The sequence below is a fragment of the Bidens hawaiensis genome, unplaced genomic scaffold (genome assembly GCF_021521415.1).
Source record: "Bidens hawaiensis isolate Kalapana, Puna unplaced genomic scaffold, B.hawaiensis_p1.1 tig00039627_1, whole genome shotgun sequence".
NCBI lineage: Eukaryota > Viridiplantae > Streptophyta > Magnoliopsida > Asterales > Asteraceae > Bidens > Bidens hawaiensis.
Genome location: NW_027496982.1, coordinates 6,234 through 15,781, shown reverse-complemented (window position 1 = coordinate 15,781; position 9,548 = coordinate 6,234). Strand labels below are relative to the sequence as shown.

Sequence of the window (9,548 nt, the reverse complement as noted above, 5' to 3'; positions counted from 1 at the left end):
GTCGGTTTTGTCGTTATCTACATAAACTTGGGTGTAATAAGTTATTATTGTATAATATAACTAACATGGGGCAGTAAGTAGTATTAGTTAGTGTTCAAACTTAAAACTAAATGGTTGTGAAGGTTATGTAGAAGTCCTGGTTTTGGGCAATGTATTAAAACTCAGATCAAGAACCGGACACCACACCTCGTCGGTAGGGAACCAAAATGATACTGTTTCAAACGGCTTGTTTTTCCCCAAAGACCTGAACTCTTTTTGACCTGTTGCAAACGCCTAACATTATTTCCAAACTTTTTGCATATGGAAATCTAGGTACCTAAAAATACCAAAACCTATGCAAAACGGCATAATTATTATATTTAACCTTCAGACGATAATTTTGTTACACCTAGTTCAAACTCGAGTTCTCTTTCTCCATGGAAATTATGTGAGCCAGCCTATCATGAACCTGCCATTTTTTTCATAAGTTGTGTCCTAAAAAAGTTGATTTTCTCATTAAAATCTATATAGTGTGAAATAAATAACAAGCTACACATACCTCAGAAAGAGGGCCTTTGTCTTCAATGCCTTCTTTTAGTGGATCATACCTGTATAACATGTTTAGTTAGCCAACACAAGTAAATACAGTCACTTTTTTTAATATATATTTACAGCGTTACCATTCACGAGGAAGTCCAGCTTCTTCACGAGCAGTGTGATTGAATGGCCCTTTAACCTCCACGTTGTACTCTTTCAGTAAATCTGTTGGAATATAAACAAGAAGAAATTAGAGTATCCAAACGCCCTGTTAACATTTTCTGTCACATATTGGAAAATAACCAACTTTGACTATGATTGAACAGTTTATCTTTCTTTGATCGTCACTAAGGACAATTGAGTCATTTAGACCTTGAACAAAGTGATGGGGGCATAGATAGTGATGTAGTCCATCGTGTCCAGGCAGGATGGTGTAGATGGAGAGCTGCCACAGGGGTATTGTGTGACAGGAGGTTCCCAGCTAAATTAAATGGAAAGTTCTATAGGGTTGCGGTTAGACCTGCGATGCTATACGGAACATATTGTTGGGCCATCAAGAAGACACACACGCGTAAGTTGGAGGTAGCAGAGATGAGTATGCTAAGGTGGATGTGTGGGCATACAAGGTTAGACCGGATAAGAAACGAGGTGTTTTGGGAAAGACTAGGAGTGGCTTGTATATCAGATAAGATAAGAAAGGGTAGATTGAAATGGTTTGGACATGTAAAAAGAAGACAACAAACGGCTCCCGTTAGATTAGTGGAAACTCTCATTGTAGAAGGGAGGAGGGGTAGAGGTAGACCCAAATTAACTTGAGATGAGAAAATTAGGCATGATTTGCTAGATTTGCACCTCTCTGAGGACATGGTTCAGGATAGGACTTCCTGGAGACGTTGAATTAAGGTTAAGGACCTATAGGAGGAGGGGTTATTTCTTGTTAAAACTTTTTATTATATTATCTTCATTATTATTTTCAATTTCTAGTTATATAGTTACATAGTTATATAGTTATAGTTATAGTTATTATTATTAGTATATCAATTATAAATTTTGGTTAAATGTTATCAATAGTATAGTGCCTCTAGTATAGTATTTCTAGGCTACTATTTTCTTATATTTTATAACAGTTTATTTTTATTTATTTTTTTTTTATTATTATTAGTATTATTATTATTTTATTTATTTATTTTTTTGAACTGGAGGTCTCACTTAGAGGTGCACAAACCGGTTTTTTTAAAAAACCGGTTCGGTTATTAACCGGACCGGTTTTTTTTGGCCCGGAAAAAAACCGGTTCGGTTAATAACCGGACCGGTTAATAACCGGTTTTTTTTCTGTCAAAACCCTAACCGGTCTAACCGGTTAGGACCGGTTTAGAAACCGGTTAGAACCGGTTAATAAACCGGTTTTTTTATTAACCGGTTTTTTAATAACCGGTTTTTAGGTTAACCGGTTTTTTTTTTTTTTTTTTTTTAAATTTCGCGGTTTCAAATACGAATATTTGTTTTTTATATTTTGTACTTAATGAAGACCATTATTTTTTCACAGTATAAACAAACCGGTAACTACAAGGCAAACCGGTAACTACAAGGCAAAACGGACTGACCGAAGCCATTCTTTGCTTTCGTTGTTAGGGTTCTTTGCTTGGAAGATGAGTATGAGTGTGTGTTGGTGAATGTGTTTTCAACAAACCAAAGATTAAAAACACATAACTTTCATTTATAGTTTTTACATTAAAAATACAAACATTAAATCGTTTAGACACGATTAGAAAAATACAAGGCAAAACTGCTGTTTCTTTAACTAAATTAGAAAAATCCAAATCAACAAGTAAATAAGAGCACATATTAGGAAAAAGAATGCTTAGACACGATTACATGAACAACTTGCTGTTTCTTACTCATGATTTGCCTCCATGTTTGCTGTTTCTTTAACTAATTTTCTTCGCTACCCGATCCCGAGCTATTTCTTAGGTAATCGTCGTACGCGGCTTCTTCATCGGTCATTGGTTGAGTGTGTCCTTCATTGACCTCGTCTTCATACAAGCCCGCTTCATACTCCATTTCCCCCTCGAGTGAGCGTTGATGTTGTGCCCTATCTAAAGAGTCCAAGTAATCCTTGTAGCAAATCGACATCTCTATAGCTGGTGCAGTGAGTCGAGTCCTCCTAATCGATATAACCCTGCCAGAAACAGAAAAAGCAGACTCCGAAGCTACCGTGGAAGCTTGGACCGTTAGTAAATCTTTGGCCATGGCGGCGAGGATCGGAAACTCATCCTCCTTACCTCTCCACCAAGCCAGCAAATCAAGACTTCTAAATTCATCCGGAGTCATGTGTTTCACAAAGTTGGTACCACCATACCTTCCAAGTTCATTGCTTGGGGTGTTTACCCTTTGACGTTTACCGGCGTCTTCCCAAATCATATAGTACATCCCCATTTCAAGGTCGGTTTGGGATTGGGATTGGGCAACAGCTCTTAACGAGTCATGAATTTGGGAAGACGACCCGTATTTTGTAAGGTAGACATCATACATGTTTGACAAGGTGGTGTTGAAAGCATTCTTTAAAGTTTGGCTATAATAGGGGTTTTGATCTTCGTTTAACCCAAGCTCATCACAAATTTTTTCTATTAAAGCTTCAACACCACCAACATTGATGCAAGGGTTTAACGCAGCAGCACATGTCAAAACAGCGGGTAGTTGTTGAAAATATTTTCTAAATTTTTCTTTCATTTTTACACCCATATCAAAATAAGGTGCACCCCTACAATCAAGTTCACTCAACTTTGTGCACATGACAGCAATTTTTGGTAAAGCAATGGGGCTTGTTGGATAGTAAACCCCGGATAAACTAGTTGTGCAAGATTTAAAAATTTGAAGGACCTCCGTAACGATCTCAATCAATAACCAGTTTCTAGGATCATATGGTGCACATTTACCCCTACTTGACAAAATTTGATGAAACGCAATTAATGATTCTTTTTGTTGGATGGCTTTCTCAAACATATTACAAGTCGAGTTCCATCTTGTTGGACAATCCCAATTTGGCCCCAACCATTGACAATTAGCTTCTACACAAAATTTTTTGTATCTTGAAAATGTTTTATTGTTGCTAAAAACATCTCGTAACATTCTTTTAAAACTGTTTCTTTGCGTTTCGATCACGTTTAACCCATCTTGCACGGCCAAGTTGATAATATGTGCAATGCATCGGCTATGAAAAAACGCTCCATCACAAATAGGTTTATACTTTAATTTTAAATGGCCAACCGCGGCCGTATTGTTGGACGCGTTATCAAACGAAATTGAAAAGATTTTATCTTCAATTTTGTATTGTCGAATGACTTTATCCAAGATTTGAAAAATATTTCTACCCGTGTGCGGGTAATCAAACAATTGAAACGCAACGGTTCGTTTCATCATTTGCCACGACTCGGGGTCAACCCAATGAGCCGTCACACAAATGTATGAGTCGGGCGAACCATGAGGTACCGACCAAACATCCGTTGTTAAATTTACACCAGTTTGTAAGTTTGAAAAGTATGAAATTAGTTCGGATTTAGCGTTTTTCCATGCTTTAAGACAATCTCTTCTAAGGGTCGAACGACTTACGTGTTGGTAGCGTGGTTGAACATAGTTTTGCATCATCTCCGTGAATTGAGGGTTGTCGAAGTGGTTGAAAGGAAGTGTTTGTTGAATCACAAAGTTTGAAAACTGTTGACGTACCGCTTCAACGTCGTACGTAAACACCCCTCCTTGATTCGTCATCTCCGGCTGCGAACTACTTCCCGCTTCGTCCTTCAAGGCCTTGCAAAAGCGCTGTTGTATATGCGCTTTTAAAGTGGAGTTTGCATCTTTGGCATAGAACTTCAAACAGTGCTTGCATCGAGCTTTTTGGCGACCGTTAGACAGTTCGCATAGGTCGAAATGTTGCCACACATCTTGGTTTCGTTTCGTGGGGATGATCCGAACGACCGTTATGTCTGTGTTCGAGGCACCCATGTTGACGGATGAAGCAGCACTTTGGGAGGCCATGATAATAAGAGCGTATAATCGAGTATGAAATAAACGAGTACGAGTATGAAATAAACGACTACGAAATAAGAGCGTATGGAGTGGTAATGTGGTATAATTGAGTGTGAGATAACAAAATAATCGCGTATGAAATAAACGTTTAGAGCTAGTAGAGTTGTATAATCGAGTGTGAGCTAACCTACCCAACCTAAACTATATATAGTTGTTTGTGGGGGTAAAATGTTAAAAAAAACGGCTAGAAATCAAGAAAAAACGGGCAAAAAAGGACCCAAACGGTCATATGGCCGTTTTATAACGGTCAAAAACCGGTTAACCTAAAAACCGGTTAAGGTTAACCGGTTTTTGACCGTTAACCGGTTAACCGGTTTTTAGGTTAACCGGTTTTTTAATAACCGGTTTTTAAATTTAACCGGTTTTTTTTACTAACCGGTTCAATAACCGGTTTTTGTCCACGAATGAGTAACCGAAGTACTAACCGGCGGTTTAATAACCGGTCTAACCGGTTTTTAAAAAACCGGTTTTCGTAAAAAACCGGTTTCCGGTTTAAACCGGTAAACCGGTTCCCCAACCGGTTTTTTTGAACACCTCTAGTCTCACTGGAAGCAACCTCTCTATCCCTATGGATAGAGGTAAGGTCTGTCTACATCCCACCCTCCCCGGACCCTACAGATAGCTTTAGCTATATGTGGGATATGCTGGGTATGATTGATTGATAGATCTTGAACAAAGGACACCTTTCTTAGGATTGGCACTTAAACGAGCCGGGTTGCCCATGAATACCTCAAGATCGGCTCACTTAAAGCTCAATACGAGCCAAACTTAAACGAGTTTGAGCGAGGTTGAGTGGGTTCATGAGGCTAAACAAGTCTATTAATCATATAGAACTTATATACAAGTACATAAATATTATTGTATACAAATATTATTATATATATTGTTATGATAAAAATAATTATATACTATATATCATTATATTGTATTATATCTTAAAAGTTATAACTATAAACATACATAAAAACTAATATACACATATATGTACTATAAAATAACTAAAATTTGAATATATAATAAACGAGTCGAGCTCAAGCTTGAAAATATTAACCAGCCAAGCTCGAGCTTTAGGTACAGAGCTCGAAACGAACCGAGCTCAAAATGAAGACAAGTTACCTCTAAATGTAGGACAAGGGGCCCGACCCATTTGCTGGCAGACAGAGACAAACCAGTACACACCAACCGCCACATGTGCGACCTCTTCTTCAGCTATCTTAGCCACAACATTTGATGTTTTCTTGTCTCCAAACCCAATAAGCTTTTGCACGAGTCTGGGCCCGGCATCGAGTCCTCTAGCCTCCTGTTAATGTAATCATGCATTAATTATATATTAATGGCTTGATATTATAATAAACTATTAGAAATTAATCACCTGAACGAGTGGGATCACGGCCAAACGAGCAACAACATCATCCGAAGATTTCTCACACTCGCGCCATAGCAGATTATGGGCAGGCATGTCTCCATAACTAGCATGAATGAAAAATGTCATTTGAAATACAGAAACTTCAAAATTTTTAAATAGTTTACCTGAAACCAAGCTCAGCCAGTCTCTGAGAACACCAAGCAAAATGGCGGCTCTCATCATCAGCCACGCGAGCAAAATCAGCAAAAAACATCTCTCCAAGAAGCTCACTATATGGTGAAAACCGAACCACGGGTGTCCCATGCTAAATCAATTGCATTTAGCTCCACGTGAGCGAGATTGTGTAGCATATATGCGTTTAGAGGTAACCCCGAGTTCTTTGGAGCCGGGATTTCTTTTGGAGATACCTAAACTTACAATTTATGCATAACCATTACCATTGTTTATCTAAAATCTAAACCTTTACTTTACTCGCAAATTCATTTCTTTTTCAGTTTATAAACCAAAACAACATTCAAGTTAATGCATACAACTAGCTAGGGATGAGATTTTTTTCCCGAAATACCCGTACCCGTACCTGTTCAGTACCCGTACGTGTCTATCGGATACGGGTACGGGTACCCAAATTTAATGATTATAGGTACGGGTACTTTCGGGATGGGTATTACGGGTACTAGTACCCGTTTAGAATATGTAGGGGCTTTTATTAGGTTTCTAACACTCTTGACTTAACTTTCAAGCGGGATTTTCAAAACATAATATATATTAGTTGAATAAGTTCATTCTCAATATATGTGTATATTCATATATTGTGTATTCGTATATTTTTATTTCATGTGTGTAATTGTGTATATCATTAAATAACATGTATTAACTTTCTATCTAGTTTTAATATAGAAATTGAGAAAGCAACAAACAAAGAAAAGGAAAAGGGAAACGGAAAGATGACTAGCGAAGATTAAACGAATGTTGACTTTCTTTGTATAAGTTAATTTTGTTTTAAATATTTTTTTTTTTGAGATAGTATGTATGTTTTGGTATTCATTACTTGATTTTAACTGGGTTTATATTATGGTTGATTTGTTTCATTTTTAGTTTTGGTATTGTGTTTAGGTTGCGGCATTACGGTCTTGGTTGTGGTATTACGGTTGTGGTATTATAGATAATTGATTGTCGGTACCCATAGTCACAGGGATCGCTAAACTTGCCACGATTTTTGTTCTGGATCGGCCGTACCGAAACACGGTACGAACACGACTCGGGAACGCCTTGGATCGCGATTCCGGTATTGAAATTGACGTTCCGGATATGCGATTAAATGGTGCCAGATGCGTTTAGGATCACGAACCGGTTCAATTTGAATCACGAACCGACTCAATTAAAACTAGGAACTGGATTTGGAAACTTACAGAATTTGGATTTTGGCAAGTCGCAAGGTTTCCAAATATTCAACTGTGGTGCAATTAGGATTTACACCTATATTATGTTTCCAATTTCCTATATTATGTTTCCGATTTCCATTGTTGATCTTGGTGATGACTGATGAGGAAGACAACTAATCCGTCCCAACAATAATGAGGAAGATAACTTTGTTGATCATGCAATATTTTATTATTATTTTTTTTGGTTTTTTTACTTACTTTTTAATTTTGTTATATTACTTCTCTAATTTTATTTATTTTTTCTTTTTAGGACGGACTTATTAATTAATATATTGCATTTGATGTTAATTTTTTATTTTCTAAGTTTTATCACTTTATTATTTATTTTTTAGTGCTATTAAGTTTTTTGACTTTATCATTTAAGCTATGCAATATGTTTTGAATTTTGAAGTAACTATTTTGGACTTAATTCTTGAAGTTATTATGAAATTTCATGTAAAAAATAACACCTACTTTAATTGGTACATCTTACCAAATAATATGGTACATCGTACCGAAGCGATCCGAAATGAGCCTACCCCCTATCGTACCGGATTTTAACGACCTAGCGAATTACGATCCCGTACCGCGTTCCCGTACCGGAGCGTACCGCGATCCATGTGACTATGTCGGTACCGTACCATTACCGATACCTAGTTTAGTGGAGATTTTTTTAAAAAAGAACAAAGGGGTACCAAAGCGAGTACATGTATCCGTACCCGTACCATATAATTCGGGTACGGGTATGGGTATCAAGATTTACTGATTTTTGGTACGGGTACAGGTACGAGTACATGTATGGTACGGTCCCGATCTCATCCCTACAACTAGCTATCATAATCAGCAAAAACATGTTATGGTTCTCTTGAAACATGTAAATTGTCACCCATGATCATTCTACTATGCCTGTAAACATACAGGACGTTCAGTGAACCGTTCAGCGGGAAGTTCGTTCATTTATTAACAAACGAACATGAACACGATATTTTTCTTCATTTAATTAAATGAACTAACATAAACACATGTTCCTTTCGTGATGATTCGTTTGTTATGTATGTCTATTTATATTTGTTCATTCGTTTAAATATACATTCAAATTGATTCACTACTAATCTTAATTTGAAATGAACTTGATTTTCATATTTTTATGTTAGTTTACTTTTGAAATATTTGATGCAATGATGATGACAATTAAACTTGGAATTTGAAAATGAACGATTAGTTTGAACGCATCTTAGTCTATGTTTTCAAACCATTTGTATAAAATATTAACGGACCAGCACGTTGATTTTCATATGAAACAGGTTTGTTTAAGTTTTTTGTGTTCGTTCGGTAAAGTGATACGAACAAAAACGAACAAGTTTGTTCGTTGAATCGTTGGATTGTTTACAAGCCTACATTATATCGTGCAGTCTGAAAAATTAAAACTGATATTAACTAAAACTATGGTTAACTGATATTCTTATAATAAAAATAATAAGAATGAAAGCAAAGAAGGAACCAATTGGGGGTTTGGAGGACGAGCAGGTGTATGAGGCGGTTGAGAAACCAGCCCAATGGGAAGCTTTTGTTTGCGCCATCTGGAATAAGCCATATGAGAAAGCCTTGATTTAGTTAATGGGTCCGGTGTTGACAAGACCATGGCACCCATTTCCGCTAATGAACTAGTAACATCAAGTGGTGTTGTGGTCGCTGCTACTGCTTCTTCTTCTGCTTGGGGACCAGATGCCCCCCAGAAGCGGTTGTGGTTGAGGGAGCTGTCTCTCCACTTTTGTAGACCAGACCATAGAGGATGCTGATGAGAACAAGAAGAAGAATAGTTGGAACATGAAATGGGTTTTCTGAGGTTGAATAGAGACATGAGGATCTCACAACCATTCTTGTGTCTCTCACTCCTCAAATTACAATGTTCCAACACCAATTTTGTTGTAGAAAGAAACGAAATGTGAGGAGAATGGAATGAATAAAGGAATGAAATGGATAATTATTATTTCTTTGTCTTGTTTGGTTAACATATAGAAATGAAATAAATATTAACTTTATGTTGTTTGTTATCCGAAAGAAATTTTAGGAACGAAATAGAAATAATAAAAATATTCCAGTCCCAAATATATATTTTTTTTACAGAAAAAAAAACCTGAAATGACGACGGTGGTGGTAGC

At 36.9% G+C, this 9,548-nt stretch overlaps 1 pseudogene across 1 annotated transcript; it reads right to left on the bottom strand.

Moving 5' to 3' along the window:
* Window positions 1-341: 341 nt before the first annotated feature.
* On the bottom strand, window positions 342-9,247 carry LOC143591417 (uncharacterized; annotated as a pseudogene). The gene is made up of 7 exons (XR_013145667.1): window positions 8,888-9,247; window positions 6,130-6,372; window positions 5,972-6,068; window positions 5,716-5,899; window positions 660-741; window positions 539-587; window positions 342-448 (listed from the first exon to the last, which is right to left on the bottom strand). The product of XR_013145667.1 is annotated as an uncharacterized LOC143591417 (transcript).
* Window positions 9,248-9,548: the final 301 nt, after the last annotated feature.